The 22,658-nt window shown below is 46.3% G+C and overlaps 1 protein-coding gene, 1 long non-coding RNA gene and 1 other non-coding gene across 5 annotated transcripts in view; 1 reads left to right on the forward strand and 2 right to left on the reverse strand.

Moving 5' to 3' along the window:
• LOC138418647 (uncharacterized) overlaps positions 1 to 11,006 on the forward strand; it is a 51,099-nt gene extending 40,093 nt beyond the window's left edge. For all 3 annotated transcript variants that reach the window (XR_011248669.1, XR_011248671.1, XR_011248670.1), the window contains 2 exons: positions 4,142 to 4,340; positions 10,503 to 11,006. This is a non-coding gene — a long non-coding RNA (uncharacterized lncRNA). The remainder of the gene's footprint in view (positions 1 to 4,141; positions 4,341 to 10,502) is intronic.
• The window catches only part of SMPD3 (sphingomyelin phosphodiesterase 3), an 81,713-nt gene extending 67,063 nt beyond the window's left edge, over positions 1 to 14,650 (reverse strand). The window contains exon 1 of the mRNA XM_069550174.1: positions 14,483 to 14,650. The gene's annotated coding sequence lies outside the window, so the exon portion shown is untranslated. The remainder of the gene's footprint in view (positions 1 to 14,482) is intronic.
• A 2,988-nt stretch (positions 14,651 to 17,638) lies between these two features.
• Positions 17,639 to 17,710, reverse strand: TRNAR-CCU (transfer RNA arginine (anticodon CCU)). Its single transcript has one exon. It is a non-coding gene; the product is annotated as a tRNA-Arg (tRNA).
• Between the last annotated feature and the right edge of the window lie 4,948 nt (positions 17,711 to 22,658).

Genomic DNA, 22,658 nt, shown 5'->3' on the forward strand with positions numbered 1-22,658 from the left:
TGAAAGGCACAGTAGAAGAGATGGGCTGGGGAAACACAGTGCCTCAGGGCAAAGAAGCAGAGGGTTTCAAGGAGGGAGTGAACAGGAGGGCAGCGGGCAAGAGGCCCAGGCTGTGTGGAGCCTGCTGGGACTCCCTTTGCTGCTTGTGTTTTTAAAATTTTACCCAAATCTTGGAAATTATCAATCCTATGTTGTGGGGACAGTCTTACAGTTTGTTTTTTTTTTCCAATTGTTTTTACATAGTCATTAGAATATGATATGATCACTAAAGAACATTTGGAAGAGAAAGTAGAAAGTAAAATTTTAAATACTTAATTTCCACCCTTTCTGAACACACTACATGTTAACATTTTGGTACATTTTCTTTCAGCAGCTTTTGTAGGTTGTCAGTGGTTTAGAGTTTTTTTAATTGCAATTATAATTCAGCCATATATATATATTTATACACAATTTAACATTTATACCACAAGCATCAATCTAGGGTTGGTCTTTTAAAACATGGCCAACATCATTCATACTGCTACAAAGGTCGGCACCCACCTTTCAATTCTATCATCTTCATTAAATTCCTCCTTTCTGTTATATATATTTTGGTTACTTGATGTCAGGTACTGAGAGTAGTATGTAAATTTATGCCCACAACTGTCTTCATCTTGTATTTCTAATGGTAACAGGTTTTTGCCTCAAGTATTTTGATGCTAAAATACCAAGTGTACAAATGTTCAGAACATTTATGCTTTCACAATTGCTCCTATGAATATAAAATTACCCTTTTTATCCTGCTTGACGCTGCTTTTTGCTTCAAATTGTTCTTTGTCTGACAGAGCCTCTCACGCTTTTTCTTTTGTTTGCATTTACCTGGTATAGCTTTGCCTACTCTGGAATCGTTTTATTTTAGGTGAGTCTCTTGTATTTATTTAATCCGAGAGCCTTTGTCTTCTAACAAGGGAATGGGAAAGACTTTTCATTTATTGTCCAATCATTTCGGGTGGCCTTCTGTCATCTTGTCTTGTGTTTTCTGCATTTCATTTCTTTTCTGACTTTCGTGAGCCATAGCTGATGCTTTCTTTTACCTTCCACAGTGATTTGGAAGGGAGACATCTTGTTTCTCACTCCACTGGTCTGCATCCTATGGCCTCCAACAAAGTCTTAATTTGTCTCTGTGTTTGGTTTGTAAGCAGCTCTGCTTATCTCAGCCTGGCCCTTAGCACCTCTGGGAGGTGACACCCTCTGCAGAATAGCTGAAAGGCCCTCTGTTGATTTCTTTGTTTGCTCACTCTGGGAAGGGAGTTCCCGCATAGCTGGGCAGGAGCTTCTCTCCAGAGAAGGTGCCCCATGCTTCCAGCAAGATGGAGGGACCATCCAGGCTCTAGCCAGCAGGGGTCGGGGGGTTGGGGCGATGATGGTGATGAGAGAGGGCAGGAAGTATCATTATTGCTGCCTGTGGAAGCCCTGAGAAGAAATGCCTGTTGGCCTTTGGTTGAGAAAAGTGGCCTGAGCAGACCCGGCCCAGCTGGCAGGGGTGAGCTCTCTGCAGAGAGTGTCCCAGGGCTGAGGGACCAGAGTGAGGGTGGGTGGGGAATGGCAGACCGGAGCTGGCGGGGTCCAGCCTAGACAGGTGGTTCAGGGCCTGTCAGTCTCCAGCGTGAAAATTCTCAGGCACATAATTTTTTTTTATATTCTTTTCCTAAAATTGAAGTATAGTTGATTTACAGTGTTGTGGGCACATAAATTATTATGTTTGTTTTGGGAATTCCCTGGCAGTTCAGTGGTTAAGACTCATGCTTCCACTGCAGGGGACACAGGTTCAGTCTCTGACTGGGGAACTAAGATTCCACATGCCAAAAAATATTGTGTGTGTGTGTGTGTGTGTGTGTGTGTATGTAGGGCGGGGGTGGGTGTGCTTTTTAAGACTTGTAAATGGAATTTCAGTGAGGGCTTTCTCAGGGCCTCAATTTGTCTTCTCTCTTAACCAGGTATTGCTCCCAGGTATTCTCTCTATGGGGTAATTAACAGCTTTAAATGACTTATTTGAATTTAAACACTCTGGTATTTTTTAAATTTATGCAAGAAAGTTGCTCCTCTGTATCCTCTACCACAGAGATGCCAGTTCCAGAGATGACAGTACCACAGCCACAGATGGGGGAGGGCTGGGGTCTGGGAAAGGCAGATGGGGCTGCTTGGGGGAGGATAGTCTGCTAAGGCCAAGAAGGTCTCCAGAGAGAGACAAGACAGGCTGGACTTCATCGTTGTCTGTTTTTTGCTTTTCCCAGCTTTGTAGAGAAGTAATCACACGTGATGTGTAGGTTTTAACGTGTGTGTATGAACAGTGTGATGATTTGATACATGTATATGTTGTTAAATGATTATCACAAGGCTTCATCTTCTGTAGGACCTGAGAGGCGAGGGTGGGGTTATCCTACCACCAGGGATCCTCTGCCTGACAGGACCCAGGCTTTCCTCAGAGTGGCGAGAAGTCAGAAGACCAGCTGGTGCAAAGGGGGGTGCCTGCACTGGTCAGAGCTTTGACAGGGCCAGCCTGGCTCCTGGGGAGGGTGGTGAGCCAATAACTACTCAGGAGAGCTAGACCATTTCCATCAGACACGAGAGGCTGACACATCACAAACACCATGTTTCTTTGGGACCAGTACCTCAGCTAATCCTCTGGGAAGCCTTGGAACGTTAAGCCAGAATCAAGAGGTAGCATCATCAGGGTCTAGACAAGCAGGTGCCAAGGAGGGACAAAGCCACGCCTGGCCACTGGAGTCAAGGTCATCACTCTAATCTCCCTGCTGCTCAAGACCCACATGGTCACAATGGCTACTGTCCAGCTCTTGGAGCACTAGATGAAGAAACTGAGGTCCAGAGATGTAGACGACATATCCAAGGTCACTCAACAGGCTGATTCCAATTCTTCACAGTATTTCAAAATATTTTGACGTGTTTGCTTTTTTCCTTCATATGAATTGGTGTAAACCCTCTGACTCAGGTGTTGATGTCCAGACCCAACAAGTGTGTGTGTGTGTGTGTGTGTGTGTGTGTATGATTCCCGCTGTCAGTGATAGTCGTTCCAGTGCTCTCTGCTCGTCCCTCCATCATACCATTTATCTAGCTGCACGGGAATTATCTGTGTGTTTGTCCTCCTGACAGGAGTGAGTGTACTTTTCGCTGTTTTTTATATACAGTAGGCACACATGAATTTTGTTAAATGAATGTTGATGAATTCACTGTCTACTCACTATAAACAGGTAATCACTTCTTGGCTCTATTAAGTATGCAATCTTTCTATGATCAATTAACTTAAAATTATGTTCTTCTGAAGGTGAATAACTGAAAAACTCTGCTAAGCTGACTGTGCCTGTGAGGGGCATAGCTGCTTGGGCCACACTGCTTCATGGTGCCCCTTGTGGCAGCATGCTCTAATTGCAGGCAAAGGGTCTCAAGAATGGGTCTTTCAAAGGAGACGTGTAAAGAAAAAACATTTTTGCTGAATGTATGCAACAGGTTTCTGAAATACACCAGCCTATGCCTCCTTTGCCCTCACTCTGCTACCCTAGAGTCCATAGTTGGAATCCCAGCTGCTTCGATTTGGTTAGCAATATTTCTAAGATACCAGTTTGGCTCGGCGGCTAGGCTACAGGTGAGGCAGCACTCATAAGTAAACAACACAGAGTAGCCGTGTTCATTTTCACATCTCCTACTCTGTACTCCATGTTCTACTTTAGATTCAGTTAACCCCCTAAGGACAGGGACTGTGTCTCATTCACTTCCATCTCTCCAATGCTTAGTGCAGGGCTTAACACAGAGTGGGTGCAGGTGCTGTGCTGGGAATGTCTAAGAATTGGCATGTCAGAGCCTGGGGCTCAGAATGATCAGGTAAAAGAGACCTGGCTGGAAAGCTGCTCTGAAGAAACTACAGCTCTGCTTTCTGATACCCAGCCATTCCAAACATCCATGGCTTTATTATTATTCTGACTTCTCAATTTGATGTTATTCTTCAGAAGTCACCATTCCACTCTGTCACGCTCAGTGTGTGTGGACACACATTAATCATTACTGGGGTCAATGACCAGCTGAGCCCTTAACATTCCGTTACCACGTGTTTGTCATTTCTTATTAGCGTTATGTTTGTAATCGCTAGGGACTGCTCCCTGGACAACCTGTCAAAATCTGCATGGCCTTGCCAAACTGTGGATTTATCCTTCCAGAAATGTAGAGGGCATCTGGAACTCGCATGACTTTCCAGAGGAAACGCAGTGCAGCACCATGATCTCTTTCATCTTCTATCATCTTGCACATCAAAACTCCCCCTCCACTCATCAAGGGACTCTTGTATAGCTGTGAGTATTACCTCCCCACTGCCTCTCACCCTTCACAGAACCGCAGGTGCCTCTTGCAAGAAGTGCCGCATCCATGTCCCTCTCCCTTCCTGCCTTTGTTTTCCATTGTTATTAGAAGCATAGCCATGGAGAGAAATCTGGTGGTCAGAAGTGACTGCAGCCATTAGAAAAGATAGATTTTCCTTCTCATCTGACTAAGGAGAATGGGTCTGGTGTCTAGTCCCCGCAGTTTGCAGAGAATAAGCTGAACAATTTCAAGATGGCAAGTCTCCCCCAAAAATCCCTTTTTGTGAAACAAACTCTTTGCATGGGAGGGGTTACTGATTGACAGGTGCTGCATCCAGAATGGGCTGTGGGGTTTACAGTGACCCCAACGCAGGCTGGCACAGCAGCCACTCTGGGAGACAGCCCTTCAGGGCTGTCACTGGAGAATCATGAACCAAAGGATAATACTGCCTGCCTCCTGGAGCACACAGAAAAGGTCTCAGCCCAGGGGGCGAACCTTCTGCCTCCTCCTTCACAGAAAAAGCCCTCCTTAGCTTTATGCCTGGACTTGGGCACTCTGCTTGGAATATATGCTTCCTGGCAGCTCATGCTGCCTGTCACTTGACATAGGCAGTGACCCTTGTAGCAGACCTCCCACCCTTCTCTTGCCTAGAGCTTTTGTGAAGACTGAATGAGAGACAAGTCCATGCACGTTTTCTAAAAAGCAAAGAGCACTGGTAGGAATGCTGGATGAAGTGTTATCTGGCCACACCCTCCACAAGCTCTGGCTTTGGGCATGCTTGATGAGCGCATTCCATACTGCAACAAAATGCCCCATTTCAGTGAGATGCCCCAAATTGGTAGTTTCAGATTTTACAACCCTTTCTTTGTCTATGAACTTCTTTTTGGCCAAGACTTGTTACCCATAGATCTTCTAAACCCTTATTTCCAAACATCCATTTCCTACTGAAACTCTCTTCTCCATTTCAGGGCCTCCAGAATACACCACCAGCATCCCCAGCCCTGTTTCTTTGGTCACAGCTCTTCCCTGCCTGCCCTCCCCACCCTACTTACCCTTCAGAGCTTCTCCATGTTGTCCCCACCCTTGAAGACCAAGCAGAAGACCTCGCCTCAAGCTGACCCACAAAACACCCTGCCCTCCTTCAAAAGAACTTCTTGTGTTTCTGCTGACCTTGAGCCAGGGAGGCAGTAATCACACTGGTTAAGAGGAGGCGCCGCAGTCAGGTTGCCCACTTCTTACTGCTTGTGTGACCTTGGGCAAGTTACTGGAAGTTCCTGGGCATTGCTTTCCTCAGCTATAAAATAAGGATAATAACAGGAGCTCTTTTCTATATCTAAAGGGCTGAGCACAATGCCTGATGCACTGTAGCCACTCAGTAAAGGAGAGTTAGCATTATCCTAAGAATTTTCTTTATATGTTGCCATGTAAGGTTGTAACAGCCCAGGAAAAGTAGGTTTCTTTGCCCCAGATGATGAAAATGAAGCTCAGAAAGGTTAAAGCACTTGCCCAAGATCACATATTTGGTCATGGAGCTGAGATGCAGAGTCAGGCCTGTCTGGTTGAGATCCACAGCTTTGGCACTGCCATAGCCAACCCACCTCAATAGGCCTCCTATGGCTAGGTCAGCCCTTATTCCTCAGTTTACCTTTCATGTGGGCCTTCCTTCTACCCCAAGCCAGACCCTGGATTCCTCCAAAGCAAGGTTTCTCAAATCTCCTCACCCCAGCTATGTATCATTCAGTATCTGTTGAGTGGACAAAAAAGTGAATGGATGGGGAAAATACATTTCAAGACCAGACTCTATCCCCGAAGAACCTAGCCCTGGTACTTAAAGTCCATGGAAGTCAGGGGCCTCTCAACAGAACCAGGGTGAGCCCACCTCCAGGCTCTTCTCCACATCAGCCTACCCACCACACTGATCCAGGATTTCTGACTGTGTCTCTCTCCTTCTAAAACACCTCCAGGAATTCCTGCACTTCCCGTGGGACTAGTCTATAGGAAGGAGTTTGGTTCCAACACGGTCTGTTAACATAAGTCTTCACTGAGCTTAACATGTATTTCTTTGATCTGGAAAGCAAACGTTTGGAAAAGAGATGGTAAAGGATAGCAATGATGTACTCGCTCAGAGCTGTGCAGTAAAGGGACCACGGCCACATTCTCCTGGGGCTATGGTTTCTGGATTTACATCCCTTTATTTTTAAAGTAAAACTGCATGTAAAGTGCTCTAAATACCAATATCAGAATGTTAGAACTTTAAGTATCACAGAATGATGCCCATTTTGCTGCTTGCCTCACCATCCCAAAGAACCTCACGTGAGTTAATTGGACAGATGAGAACATGAAAGATGGGGAGGTGTGCCCCACATTATTGAGACCCAATGTTTTGGTGTAGACACAATCAAATGAAACTGTCCTTTTAGCTTCCATAGGGACCAGGAAAAGATGAGGAATGAAGCAGTAGCATTATCGAGAAAACCGTGCAGGTTCTGAATAGAAACTTTTCTGTTATAGAACACCTGAAATCCCAGTTAGTCATAGCTGTCATTTTTTGAGTGCTTAAAACTCTGTGTCTTGATCAAGGCCAGTGGGTGGCAGAGCAGCTTTGACCTCACATATGTCTGACTCCTGTCCAGCATATTTCTCCTAAAGCACAAGGCTCTCATTTCCCCTGAGGAATCTTGGAGTCCAAGAGACTTAGAGCTCTTTGGTCATCTGTTATACGTACCCTCTAATCATCCTCTTCCTCAACTCATTAGCCGAAGTCAAGCCCTGTGCATAATTCAGTTAGCTGATCTGTCTATTCATCATATGCTTATGTAAATGGCTTGAAATATTTCCCCAGTATTCTTTTTAAAACATTTATTTGAATGGAGGATAATTACTTTACAATATTGTGATGGTTTTTGCCGTACATCAACATGAATTGGCCATAGGCATACATGTGTCCCCTCTCTCCTTAACCTCCCTCCCGCCTTGCTTGTCACCCCATCCCTTCAGGTTGTCACAGAGCACTGACCTTGGGTGCCTTGTGTCAGCATCAAACTCCCACTGGCTATCTGTTTTATGTATGGTAATGTGTATATTTCAATGCTATTTTCTCAAATCATCCCACCCTCTCCTCCCAATGAGTTCAAAGGTCTGTTCTTTATGTCTGAGTCTCCTTTGCTGCCCCTTCGTAGGAACACTGGTACCATCTTTCTAGATTCCATATATATGCATTAAAAATATACAGTATTTGTCTTTCTCTTTCTCCCCTAGTATTCTTATTGGCAAGAAAATGGGGCCAACATCAAGGTAATTCATGAGCTTATACTTGCAAATGTTTTCAATCATGTTTTAACTAGTAGTAAATCTTTCGCTTGATTTATCTGAAAATTGTTTCTCTTTCTCCTGCTTCTGTCTTGTAAGATTCTATGAATCCCTTCTGTTGATAACAGCAGCTAAGTAAAAAGAAACAAATGAAATTAATTTTAATATCATTATTTAACTGAATATATCCAAAATGTTACTATATTTTATCCAAAACATTATTGAGCTATTTTATGTTTTCATACTAGCTTTTTAAAATCTGGTGTATATTTTATACTTAAAGCACTAGTCTCAATTCAGACCAGTCTCAATTCAGACTGGCCATAGCGCAAGTGCTCAGTCCACATATGGCTATTATACTGGACAACACAGATATAAATAGGCATTCTCCTTTTCCTATTTCACCTATTTGTTTCTATTTCAACTTTAAATTTAGGTTTTGCATTACGATTGGACCATAAAAGGCTACCTTAATGGAAATGTGCCCCTTGGATAATGTAATAAAACATAGCAGCTGTTTAGGACAGCAGAAAGACCATACCTTGAAAGAAAGTGAAAGTTGCTCAGTCGTGTCCAACTCTGGGACCCCATGGACTATACAGCCCATGGAATTCTCCAGGCCAGAATACTGGAGTGGGTAGCCTTTCCCTTCCCCAGGGGATCTTCCCAACCCAGGGAACATACCTCAGGAGTTCTAAAATCTAGGTTTCAGTTCTCACAACTAACTGGGGCTGTGGCCAGTGGCAACCCTCAACTTCCCTCAGCCTCTTTCCTCATGTTAAAAGAGAGGGGATGGGGATTTCCCTGGCAGTCCAGTGGTTAAGACTTCATGCTTCCAATGCAGGGCATGCAGGTTCAGTCCTTGGTCGGAGAACTAAGATTCCACATGCCATGTGTGCGTGGGCAAGAAAAAAAAAGATGATGGTTTGTGATTACTGTTTCTTTCCATTTCTAAAAATCTCTTTCTGCTTACTGCACACACCCTTTCCAGGGTTTCTGCAGCCGTTTCCTCTTTCCAGGCACAATTTTTGTGTGACAGGGCTTATCCCAAGCTGGAGAAATGTGATCCCTGTGCCCAGCTCTGTGCCTGGCATGCTGTAGGCACAAGAAATGCTTGTTGAATGAAGGAAAATCCAGTTCTCTGAGGGACCCCTGGGCCTCTCAGTTTTTGCTGGAGTGACTATAGCAGCCTTAGCAATTAATTATACTCTTATTTCCTTTCTCATATTAGCCTAAAACCCTGACAGTCTAAGTTTTCTGAAGGGTAATAGCCAGGATTAGAAACCATTTCCTGATCCTGTTAGCCAAGGAGATGGTGCTCAGCTATAGGCGTGGCTGCCTAGAGACCCCCGCAAATGGTCTCCCTCTTATTACATGCTGTTCTGATGCTGAGGAGAGTTAATTAATGACTCTAAATAAGAAAACAATCAAATCTGTCTGCAGTCATATGAGTCAGAGCAGACCCAGATGGGGAGCCAGTCCTTGGCCTCCAAATGCCCTGGGGGGAAGCAATAGCAGCTTTTGCTCCAGACGTCAGAGCCTTGCAAAACCCCAACCTAGAAGGGGAAGGAGTTGCTCAAAATGGCTTGGAGACCCAGCATAACGTGAAACAGTTTCTTAAAAGGCCAGGCCCCCTGCCTGGGTGTTGTGCACGCTGAGCTCTAAGGAGAGGAGAAAAAGCACAAGCCTGTTTCTCTCTCTCTCTTTAGACACCCAAACCTGCAGCAACTGCACGGGCAGTCCTCAGGCACAGGCCTCCTGTGTGTGTGTGTTGGAAGACCAGGGCAATTGGCATTGCCACCTGGAGGATATGTGGCTTGAAGCCTGTCAAGCCCCAAACCTGCCCACCTTCAGGACTCCTGTAGCCACATATGGAAGTGGAACATTGGTTGTGATGACATGAAGGCAGAAATGTGATGTTTCCCTGAGATTAGGTGAGGCTTAAAACAGTGAAAAATTTATTTTTGTGTTAGAAAGTTTGCTGTGAAAAATCTGAGAGTGGGAATGGGTGGAAGAAGCCTCTTAACAATATCCAAGTGTTCTTAGCACTGGAACAGGATGCTAGCAAATAAAGATAAGCCCTACTTTTTTAGCTCTCTATGAACTCTGTTGAATAATAACAGCATCCTCATGGTTCTCTCTCTCTTCTTGCATGCTTGGCTTCCTGTGAAACAGTTCCATGCTGGAAAGAAAACCCAGCACCACTGGCCATGAGGGTCATATACCTTTCTCCTTCTTTGGTAATCAAGTTCAGGTTAGGAGCCCTTTGTCAGGATAAAATGTCATACATATGTGACAATAGGCTTGCTCAGTTTGAAAGGACTCTTTGTGATTTATGTCTGAATCTTAGTTGGGCCCCAATTTAATTCCTGTAAAATTTGGTTAGAATATCTGAGAGGACATGACAATACTTCAATATTTCTTCTACAATAGCAGTAGGGAAAAAACCAGTGGTAAAGAGGAGTCTCTGGAGTTTTAAGATATCCAGATTGGAACATAAATGTTGCTCCTTCTGATCTATATAACCATGGGCAAACCCCTTTCTTCTCGAAGCTTCATTTGCTCATCTTGAAAGTGGGAATAACAACACCACCCACCTCATAGGACTCTGAGAATTAAATACATTCTTACATGTGAAGAGCCCGACTCAGAAATGTTTCCTCTTATTATTAGCTTGCAATTCTTTAAATAGGGACTGCTGCTGGGTCCATTCAAAGTGATGCAGTAGGTCATCTACAGCTGTTTCTCTTGTTCCATTCTGTGACCAGCTGTGGGGAAATCCTCACAGAGGCCTTGGTCCTCAGAGTTTGCTCCTACTCCATGCCCTAAAACTGCTTTTTCTCTAGGCGGGCTGAGGCCAGCGCTCCAGAACCTTGGACAGCTCCACTCCTTGGGGACTGCTGAGCGCCCTGAAGAAACACGAAGGACTTGGGGGATTTTCCCAGAAGGGCTGCATTAGTGTGGGGATTTAGGGATCCCAAGGGCCTCAGTCTCACTCCAAGGAAGTGTACCAGTGACTGCATGTTCAGATTCTTCAACACAACCAGCCCTCCTGGAAAATTCTGAGGAGCCTCTCCTCCTCAGAAACCCTATCCATAAGAGTTACCAAATCATCAGGGCCTTTCCTTCTCTCCTAAGAACTCCAAGGATTTTTTTTTTTCTTTTTTGAGCCCAAGAAGAACAGAAATACCACCCACATCTTCCTGTATCCGCTGATATTTACTTTGTTTGGCTTCAGTACAAGGATTAAACCTTCTTGATTAACCTTGAGTGAAAGTAATAATGTATGAGCATAAAGAAAGGCTTTATAAGACAGAGACTCATGTATGAATAAAAAAAAATTAATGTCATTGCCTGTATGTGATGTTAAGTGACAATCTCTAATCAGGATATGCAGGTAGTTCAATTTATGCGATAATTAATCTTTTTACTCTCCAGTGCAGAACACAACACACATATGCAGTCACCTTCTGAACAGGCAAGGAAGAGATTAAGTCCTATTTTTACTTTATGATACTGAGTCATGTAGTTCAATGCAAATCACATGGATGCCAAAGTAAGAACAATAACAGGCATTTAAATATCTCTTTTACTTTAAGGAGCACTGAAGAGTTTGTGGCTGCCTGAAATCACATTAGAGCAACTCCAGGAGAGGAGATGTGTGTCAGCAGGTGGGCATTTAAGACTGAGCATATCCCATCCATCCCCCCTATTCCCACCATTAGGCCTGGAGGAGCCAGTGTTTACTAGTTCTTTGCATTTAAAAATAGCACCCCAATACCTGAGTCTGATACTTTCTAGGCGGTATTGTTGATGAGAAAGAGAGTATACGTTTGAAAAATATGCTTTTGATTAATAATGAGGAAGAGGGGAGGATAGAAGTAGAATAGGAAGAAAAAGGAGAAAGGAATTGAAGAAAGAGAGGAAAAGACAGGAAATATGCTTAAACCTCCCTGAGCTTGATGAATGCTTTTCATGCATTTTTCTCTTGAGCAGATTTAATGTCCACCCTCAGTTGGATGAAACCTTGAACAAAGGTCTTTAGGCTCTCTTTAAATATTTCTATATGGGGGAGGATAGTGGCTGTTTCATTGCTTGAAGGAACTGCAGACAAGAACTTCAACTCATGATTCCAAAAGCAGACAAGTAGCCCACAAATGGTTTTTACCTAACAATGCCCACACCCACCTGAGCTTTCACAATGCGAGGGAGTGTTCGTTGCCAAATTTCAGCTTGGTTACACTTCTGCCCAGCAGAGGTCGCTGTGGACACTTGTGGAGACGCCGGGTATGGCGGCTCTGTCATAACTGTTCTTCCTGTGGTTCCATTGGCCACTGTCTACCCCTCATACGGGACAAGAGTCTTTGGTGACAGCACCTTTGCTGTCAAAGTGCTCTATAACTGAGGTCACTTGGTGGGAGTGGGCAGGTTTGGGAGGACTATCCTCATCCTGTAGGATATCTACCCACAGTGATATCTCTGTCATGGTCGTGCCTTCACCATAAGTGTTTGGTATTACTGAGAGCCCACCTGTCAACTGACCAGCAACTCCGGTCTCATGGCCCTTGCAGATAGAGGCCAAAGTGACGAAAATTGTCTTGCCACACAATCTTGCACCCGCCCCGTGAAGGATTCTGCTGATGAGCTCCCCAAGCTCCACTTGTCAGCCAGGATGGTGGGGAGCAGAGTTCTGGTCCTCAGGGCAGCCCATTACAGCAGGATAAGGTTTCTGAGGGATGGGAAGGGGAGGGTGCTGGTGAGGATATCAGGGTTAGACCCAAAGCACCAGAAGGGCTGACAAGAGCTCCACATACTTGTGAGGCCCCACTTTCTGGGCCACACCACATGCACATGCTCTCAAGCTACCTCCACGTTGAGGGCATGCACTGGGACCCTAGGTCATTACTGCGGCCTGAGAGTTGAAGGAATGACTACTCTGCCCCCACCCCCACCATCCAAGGCCAGCAGTAGTTGATTCTTTTCACACACAACCAGCTAGATGCACAAGCTCACCATGACACACACACGACACTGGAGCACACATTGGCACCTCACCCAGGCATACACATTCACACTCACACTCGGATCCACACCATCACCCTTGCAAACACACTGTGACACATACACACACATTCGAATCCTGGAACCAAATTTGACCCAACACTGGCTGATAGAGTGGGGTTAGGGGGTCCAGTCAGGGTGCCCCTACCGACCCCTGGCCCACTCATGCATCCTGAACCCCGGGTCCCTCCTCACGAGGAGGAGCCCGTTAATTGTCCAGGTCCTCGTGGTCACAGGTCTTGAACGCTCCGCAGAAGGGACCCTGGCTACCGTCGCACACACGGCTTCTGGGTGCCGGACCAGAGAGGGTGGTGGTGTGCGGGGAAGAAGGGTGCGGGGTATAGCGCCTTGCCCGGCGCAGCCTCCTCCCTCGGGATTTTCCATCCCGGCTCGCGCGGGCCCGCGGCAAGGAGCGAGGGCGCTTTGTCTCCCGCCTGCTTTCTCGCACGTTTCCGCAGAAGCTCCCCGCGCCGCGCCCGAAGTCCCCCCACCCCTTTCCTGGCCGCGCCCCCCGCCCAGCCAGTGGCGCAGGCCCGCCAGTGCGGCGACCGCGGCTTTGTCCTCTCGTGCGTGGATTCGGGGGCCGAGCGCGAAAGCCCCGCGCCCCGAGTGGCCGCCGCATGCCTGGGACACAGGTCTCGGCAGTCGGATCTGAGGCGCGCCCCTCGCTGAGCGGAACAGCCCGAGGGTCTATGGGGACTGGGCGGGTGCGGGGGTGGGGGGCGGGGAAGCGTCTGCCTGGAGCTCTAGGCGCTTGAGAGAGGACCAGCCCCGTCCCGCCCAGCACGTGCCCATCCAGGTCTGGCTACCCGCTGCGGTTCAGGAGCCCGAAGGCGGGGCGGGGCGGGGAGGGTCGTCTCAACTTAGGGCCCCTGGCCCGAATCCAGTTAGAGAGCGACAAGACGATAAAGCCCGGGAGGGGAGAGGTCGGGAGGGGGTTCCTCAATCCCTCTTACTTTTCCCCACCACACACCCCACCCCCAGGCCACTCCGACCTTAGACACGGGGCCCAGATAGCAGGGGACCCGGAGAATCCGTCAGTGCGTTCCTGTCCCAGCGACTCCTAACAGGGTGGGGATGGGTCTCTCAGCCTTTTCTCTTCACATCGCATTTCCCCCTACCCCTCCCATCCCCCCGCAATAATCTAGGTGGGTCCAACTGGGAGGGGGAAGAGTCCTCTGTCTCCATCTTCATCCTGTTCCCGCCCACCCCTCTTTCACAAAAACCCTAGGCTTCGGGGGAGGGGTGGGTGCGAGGAAGGGTCTTTCTGACATCCCCAAACAGCCCTTCCTCAGGAGGGTCTGAGCAGAGGAGGTGGAGCACCGCAGTTTTATCCATCACATCCAGACCCTCTTTGTAACGTCAAGCAGCCGAGGTATTGTGGGGAAGGGTCCTCCTGCTTCTGAATCTTTCGTCCCGGAACACTCCCTCCCATCCTCAGTAATCCAAGCAGCCTCGACTTCAGGCACAGGCTGAGAGAGTCGGGTCTCTCAACGCTCCCTCAGGAGAGACGGTGGGGCAGGTCCCCAGTCCTCTCCTCGCCCCTCACGCTCAAGAACCTCCTTCACCATAAGACAAAAACTAACCAAAGCTGCTCCGATCCCAGGCACGGGGCCACAGGGAGACTCACGAGGAGCCGGTCAGCAGCTCTCCGGGACAGATGGTCTTGGGGGCGGCGAGGACTGGTCCCATCAACTCTCAGGTCCCCTCACGCCTCTGTTCCTTCCTTCCCCAATAAAACAAAAGCGAATCCAGCAGCACCGACCTCAGAGTGGCGGGAGGGCTATCGCCGCCCGGCAGCGCACCCAGCTCCTCTGGGCTCCTCTGGGCTCCTCACGGCTTCAGCTTCCAGGCTATGGCTCTCGCGGCGGCAGCGGCGGTGACGGCTGCGACCGCGGCTCTCCGGTCCAGAGCCTCCCTCGGACTCAGCACCTGGAGCTGCGAACAGCTCCGCGCCTCTATTCCGCTGTCCCCGCCTCCTCCGTGCCGCCGTAGCCAATGGCGGCCTGGGCTCCGCCCAGGAGGCCGCCCATTGGGGGGCGCCATCCCCACTCCCTTAGGCCCCGCCCGCGGGGTTCCTCAGTCTCTCCTCCAAGACCACATCCCCGAGAGACCACCAGAATTTTTGCATAGCCTTCTGGAACTTGTAGTCCTTTAGGGACGCAGAGTGGGCTCATGCATCGGACAGGTAACGAGAGATAGACTGCATTTCCCAGGGTGCATTGACGAAACCGAGGCGCTGAGGAGGGCGGGAGGACTGTTTCTATAGCAAAGGCGGCCAGTTGGGAATGGCTGATGGAGAAATGGGGCAGGCCCCGGGACCCTCGACGGATTGTGCGTGACTTTGGGCACCCTCTTGGGAGGCCGTTTGCATTCTTTCTTCGCCTTGGTCCCCACACCAGGACTGTGGGCCTCAGTTTTCTTATCTGGGAAGAAGGGCGTGGAGTCGTCTCCCCGCCCACACCCCACGGTGTTAGGGCAAACCGAGAGCGAGCCTCCGTGCTTTGCCCAGCAACGGTGAGAGAGGACGGAGACTTTCGGCTTGAGAATGGAAGGGGCGCGTTCTGAACTCTATCCCTTTGTTTTTGGCCCTGTCTTGTCGTAGAGAGGCGCTTTACTTTTGGTCATTTTCCTTGGGTCATCAAGGCCTTCCCATCCTGGCTTCTGGCCTCCTTCACGCCCTTCCTCCCCGTACCGCAACGTCTTTCACATTGTAGAGAGAGGGCGCTTCTCCTGCTTTTTTAAAAAAGCGTCCACCAGGCTTCCTATTGCCTCTGGAATTAAACCACATTCCTCAGTATCAATCTAAAGGCCTCTCGAGATATAGACTCCACTTTCTTGCCACACTCTGAACTTCTCTGGAAGCTGGGACGCCTTAAGCACCCGTTCTCTCCCGTGGGTCCCTCCACCTTACGCTCAGCTAACTCCTCACGCTCTTCAAGCCCCAGCCTAGACGCTGCCTCCTTAGTGAAGCCTTCCCAGATGCCTGGCTACTTATGACGTACCTCACCTTGTGTTCGAGCTGCACTCTCTACTTCCCTCATTCTACTTGTTTGAATATCTGTCTTCCACAGATAAGATCCACAGAGCAGGAACCGTGTCTTTTATTTACACTTAGAGTCCAGTGCCTATAGTGTCTGGCACATAGTACGTACTCAGTAGATACTTGTAGAATTGAAACTGAATGTAGTGTAATTGAATTTGCCTTCCACCTCCATGATTTTAATCTCTTAAGATTAGACATTTCCCACTGCTGAAAGTGTTCAACGAGAGATGCCACCCCTTTGAAGAAATGTTTATGTTATTCACACAATGGATTGAAATTTTGCCTGAGTGCTTAGAGGGTCTTTGACATTTTCAGTCCTGTGACGCAGGGAGTGATAGATTTATGCTTATTATTCTTTAGAAGTCCTGTGAATTCTCCCCTAAATGTCATCAGTTCTTCGTGTTCCTCTATTTCTAGCTGTTGGCCCTTCTTCTTTCTGTGCCTAAACATTCTGCCTCCCACTCCCTTTCTGGGAAAGAGCTCCTGTTCCTGTCAGTAATGAAGTAAAGACAGTCTGAGATCCCTGCCCTTCTTTCAGCCCTCTTCTCAGCATCATAGGGCCCTGGTGTGCTATTCCACCTTGCTAGGTAACATCTTTTCTGATTTTTTCCCCCATTTGGAATCCTGGTATTGGCCAGATGGTCCAATTAATCCCACAAGTGCTTCATACATCACTATATCCAGGCATTTTGGATATATTTTAGCTAAAGCATTCTTGGAAAAATGCTTTAATAAACAGGAATAGTTAATTTTTGGCCAAAGAAGTAACAAGGAGGTTTATCTGAATCTGATTCTGATTCAAACCAAAAGGACAGAGCCCGAGAAAGCAACCCCGCAGTCCTTGTGTTGATGACATGCAAAGAGGGAAGGCTAGAATGGGAGAAGGAGTCAAATAGATTGCAGTTAGAGAAGAACTAACAGGATTTCTATGGGGCATGGCAGAGAGGCTTTGATTCTGGTTAAACCACGAGGAAAGGCCTTTGAAACTAAATGGACAGTTGAGTGTCTTATTACTGAGGATGAGGAAAGTGTAGGAGGCAGGGGAAAATGGGATTTGTGCTGACACAGAGTGCCTAGTTCTGTGGATGCAGCGAGAGCAGAGGTTGTTGGAAAAGTGGGAAGAGGGGAGGACTACACCACAGGGTGGGCATCAGCCCAGCAGCAGCAGAGTATCAACAGGAGGCTGCCCAAGAAGACCTCCTGGAGCAACAGTTGAAACTCTAGAGGTCAGCTTAGCCTTTCAGGAGTAGTGCTAGTTTTCAGGAAATTGTTATCTGCAGGGTAAAAGTCAGGGTTCCATGATTCTCACAGAAAGCAGGGACTAAAATAGCATCTGTTCATTCAAGCTGAGTTGCAAAATCCAGATTCTAATTCTGACTTTGCCTCTGACTAGGTGTATATGACCCCAGGCTGGACCTGTTTTTTCAGTTGTAAAATGCTGTTTATTAGTGGTAGGGAGCAGCTAATAAGGTGGAAGTGGGGCATTCAAACCCATTTACTAGCTGTGTGACCTTGTAAAACCACCTTCTAACATCTACAGTTTGCTTATTTGACAGTGTTGAAAGGGAGAAATGAAATGCCTTATGTAAAACACTTCATAAATATTAAGCACGGAATGAATGTTTGTCTCTTTCCACAATCTTCATCTTGAATTAATCAGAAGTTGGTTTGACTATGAATAAATAGACAGGAGGTAATGTTCTGGGTGATCTGAGTTCAAATCCCCATTCCCTCTCCTATTATTGTATGATTTTGCTCAGACATGCGCCCCACATATTTGTTTTGTTTTTTGTTTGCTGCACTGTGTATTATTTGCAGCATGCAGGATCTTTAGTTATGGTCTGCAAACTCTTAGTTGCAGCATGTGGCATCCAGTTCCCTGACCAGGGATCAAACCCGGGCCCCTGCATCAGGAGCACAGAGTCCTAGCCACTGGACCACCAGGGAAGTCCCTTGTTTTGTCTTTTTTAAGGGAGGAGGGGTGGTTTTAGAGCACAGAATTGTAGGGAAAATTCTAGATGCTTATAAGCTGGAGTTGCAAGGGATTCCAGGGGAACCCTGAGCTAGCCTCCTACCTTGTTAGAGAGACAAAAGGTCTTGGTGAAGTTTCATATGTCTTCTAATTCAATAATGAGGGTATTAACTAGGCTGCTGAATCTCAGACATGGGGCTGGAGTGATTAATCAGGGCGGGCTCCCGAAGAGCCTAGTATATCAGAAATATAACTTTATTTTAACAATAATGAAGATTTTTAAGAAGATGTACATTTTGAAAAGGTCTAGGGCCCGTGTGGGGGCTTCCCTGGTGGCTCAGACACTAAAGAATCTGCCTGCAGGAGACCTGGGTTCAATCCCCTGGATTGGGAAGATCCCCTGGAGAAGGGAATGGCTACCCACTCCAGTATTCTTGCCTGGAGAATTCCATGGACAGAGGAGCCTGATAGGCTATAGTCCATGGGGTCACAAAGAGTCTGACAGGACTGAGTGACTAATACTTGCACTTTCAGGGCCTGTGTGGAGAATGACCAGGAGAGAATGAGGCTTATATGTAGGTTGGAAGCTGCTGCAGTTATCAAGCACAGAGTCCATGAAGATGAAAAAAAGGGTGTATCTGAGCTGTATTAAGGAGGTAAATATTCAAGGAATTCCTTGGCTGTCCAGTGGTTATGACTCAATCGGACCTGGGTTCGATCTCTGCTCGAGGACCTAAGATTCCACAAGTTGTCTAACATGGCCAAAAAAAAAAAGGAGAAAGAAATATGAAGAGGACTTTGTGAGTGATGAGCTGAGGGTGAGGAGGAGAGTGGTGAGTCAAGGATGATGTCCAGGTATCTGCGTTGGGTAACAAGGTGAGTGGATGGTGGTGCTTTCCTGTGGGGTATGAAATAGTAAAAGAGCAGGCTTAGGCAGGAAGAGGAGGAGATAATCCTGAGGTGAGTGGGACATCAGGTGAGATGTCCATTGGGTGATTTGGAGCTTATCTTGGGAAAAGATATATGGGAATAATGAATTCAGGCCAAAGAAGAAGCGATCAGGGATACTATTATCCTGAACCTAATTCAAACCAAAAAGACAGAGCCTGTTATCCTTGAGAGATGTGATCTGGAGAAAGCACCTTAAGTTATCAGGCTCTTAACATATACATGATAACTGAAGCCATGGAAATGAATGTAACTCTTCTGTTGCTGCTGCTGCTGCTAAGCCACTTCAGTTGTGTCCGACTCTGTGCAACCCCATAGACAGCAGCCCACCAGGCTCCCCCCTCCCTGGGATTCTCCAGGCAAGAACACTGGAGTGGGTTGCCATTTCCTTCTCCAATGCATGAAAGTGAAAAGTGAAAGTGAAGTTGCTCAGTCATGTCCTAGCGACCCCATGCAGCCTACCAGGCTCCTCCGTCCATGGGATTTGCCAGGCAAGTGTACTGGAGTGGGTTGCCATTACCTTCTCCGAACCCTTCTGTAGAGAGGGTGAAAGAGAAAACAAAAATCCCTTGAGATATGCCAACATTTAAGGGACAAATAGAGGAAGAAGAGCCCAGAAGAAAAGGTTAGAACAGAGAAATAGGAGGAAAACCAAAGAATAGTGTGCACAGAAGCCACCTGGAGGATGTGAGTTGACATGCTGTAGAACAGTCTAGTAAGCCAACGTCTGAACAAATGAACACCAAATTTAGCAACAAAGAGGTCACTGGCAATCCTGGAGAGACCAGGTTCAATGGAGCAGCAGGGTGGAAGTCTGAGTGTGTGGGAGATAGATGTAGATAACTTGTTAGCAGCTTTGAAGAGGAGGAGAGAGAAAACCAGAAAGGAAATAGCGTTGGGAGACAGTTTTAAGTTGGGAGAGATTAGGACCTTTAAAAATGTTCGTAGGGAAAAATCTGTATATGAATAGTTGAAGATACAGGAAAGAGAAGGATTGAAGAATGAAGTGAGATCAGCAAGAGGATGGAGGTGGGGCGGTGAGGTTCAGAGTGAGCCTCAGGCAGGAGAAGGGAAGGAGGACTTGGAGATGCAGGTAGATCAAAAATTGGTTGGTAGGTAGTCGGGAGGTGGATTCAGGAAATGGAGGGAATTCATGCCTGATGGCTATTACTTTTCTTGGGATGGGAGGCAAGAATACCTGCTCAGTGTGAGGAAGTGAGATGTGGTGGGAAGCTTGAAGAAAGAAGAAAATATTCAAGATGGCTGCTATGGAGAAGAGGAGGGAAAGCTAAGAGCAGCCCACAGAGACTGCGGGCTGGTGGTGAGGAACTGATGAGGCTGGAGGCCATGGATTCGTGGGAGCACTAATCTGTGAGGCATGGGCTTTCTTCAGCATCCCATCAGCCCTGAGATACACAGGGAGAAAGCTACTGGTGAGGCTGATCCAGGGCTGGGCTCTGCAGGACAAGGGAGACAATTCTTCAGAGGAGGTCATGGGTTTGAGAAGCGCGTTTGTTGGATGGGTCATTGGGAAGTCTTCCAAGAATATGACTGCTTTGAAGGAGACAGGAAGTCTTGTAGCCCTGTGCCAAACTGTACGTTGTGTGAGAAGTTAACAGATGAGGGCAAGGAGAAGGGATAGGGTGCAGAACCCTCTGATATGATTATCATAGTAATCAAGATGTTGAAGAGCTAAGGAGGAGCCCTTTTACCCAGAGCATGAGGGGTAAGTAGGAAGAGAAGGAATAAACTCTCTCATATGTTTTCACAGAAGTATCATCTCAACATCATCTACACATGATCAGTTTTATATATATCTAAAAGACAGAATATCTAGGAATAAATTTAACCAAACCAAACAACAATTCCAGATTTCATGATGAAATCATATCAACCAAGTTCAATGCTAGTGATTCCTGCATTTATATTTTGGTATAGTTTGTAGTTTTAAGTACATGCATATCAACTAGAAAATGTGTTTAAGAATTTTGCAAATTTCACTTCTTAGCAACGATTTGTTTTCTCAGTTTAAAACATAAATTAGAGAACTTGTGTTGATTTTTTTTTCAAATGTAGAGTTTAGAGCTTAATTCATGCCTTTGAAATGTCATGAATTTGAAATGTAGCCGTTTTCCTTTCTGCATCCTTGAAAAGGATTTTATTAGTCTTTCAGATAATCTTGCCAGCACATACAGACTTCCCACAAGGGTCTCCTGTCAGTAATGATGGGTTGTGAGTGATGCTATAGAAGTTGTGCATGAGATATTTAAGAGGAGTCAAATAAGCAGCCAACTTTAGGATTTCCCAAGCAGCAGCTTAGTTTACAATTAAGGGACTTCGTATAGAATATGAAATGTGCATCTAAATGTTAATTTAAAAAATTACCTCCATAATTTCTGAAGAAAAAAAGGACAAAATCAGTTAATTAATTTGAATAATCTCTTTTTTTTTTTCTTAAAGAAAAAAGCAGTGTTATTTAAAAATACTTTTGTGTGTGGGGAATTCCCTGGCAGTCTCAGGTTAGGAATCAGCTCTTTCACTGTTCAAGGGCCTGGGTTCAAACCTTGATCCAAGAACTAAGATCCTGTGCTGTGAGGCCAAAAAAAAAAAAAAAAAGACTTTTGTATGGTTGATATATCTTTGTAATCTTGAAATAGACATGCTATTCCACCCCTCTGAAGCAGGGGGGCTCAGAAATTATTTTGTGAATCAACTCAGGAATGTAATGATAATCTGTCCATTGTTTAAAATTCTTCCTTTCATCTTAAATTTCATAAAATATTCTTATAAAAGGATATAAAAGAAGTGATTCCTTTTTAAACATGTCACATCTCTATATAAATGCCTCTAGTGGCCTCTTTGTCTCTTCAAGTGCAAGCCCTACAAGTGTTGATGATGGCTTAAGGGCCTCATCTATTCTGACTCCTGTAGCTTCTCGCCTCATCTCCTAGGCATCTTCTGCTTCAGCTCATTGACTTCCATGCTGTTCCTTGATTGCATCAAGTACACTCTGGCCTCAGGGCCTTTGCACTTACTGTTCCAGCTGCTTGAAAGATCTTCCCTAAATATCCTCATGGACATCACATATAGAATGGCAGCCTTTCCTCTCCTGGAGCCCTCTATCCCCCTTTCCTGCTTTTCTTTCTTTCTTTTTTATCTGATAGCACTTACTACCTACCACCTGACATATATTCACTTACTTATTTGTTTATTATCTGTCTCTTCCCCACTCTCACTCCACTAACCCACCAGAATTAACTCCCCTTTAGGGTAGAGACTGTGTCTTATTTTGTTTACTGCTCTACTCACAGCGTGTAGCATAGTACCTGGTTCATAACAGATACTCAGAAAAACATGGGAATGAATAACACATCATCCCTAGTACATGACCCTAACACCTGTTTTTATTTTTCCCTGGTAGCACAGTTGGTAAAGAATCTGCCTGCAGTGCAGGAGACCTGGGTTTGATCCCTGAGTTGGGAATATTCCCTGGTGAAGGAAATGGCAAACTATTCCAGTGTCCTTGTCTAGAAAATCCCATGGACAGAGGAGCCTGATGGGCTGCAGTCCATAGGGTCACAGAGAGTTGGGCATGACTAAGCTACTAACACTTTCACTTTCACACAGTCCACATGTAGGACACATGTATATAATCTGTCATATTCTGGAAATCATAAATTAGATATAATTTTGAGTTCTGCTTGTTTTTTTTCCAACATATAATGAGCATTTTCCCTTGCTAAGATTGAATTCTCTTGCTCAGTTGCTCATTCACTCATTCAGCAAATACCAAATGAGGCATTTCTATGATCCAGACAGTGCTGGGGCTACAGCAGTAAATAGGATGCAGGACTTGCCCTTGAGGAATAGAGATTCTTTATAAACACCATCTACAATAATTGCCTAATATGCCATCTAACACCATACTATACTTAATCTCTCTCTCCTGTTTAAGACTGCTTGTTTGTTGTTAAT

The sequence above is a fragment of the Ovis canadensis genome, chromosome 14 (genome assembly GCF_042477335.2).
Source record: "Ovis canadensis isolate MfBH-ARS-UI-01 breed Bighorn chromosome 14, ARS-UI_OviCan_v2, whole genome shotgun sequence".
Lineage (NCBI taxonomy): Eukaryota > Metazoa > Chordata > Mammalia > Artiodactyla > Bovidae > Ovis > Ovis canadensis.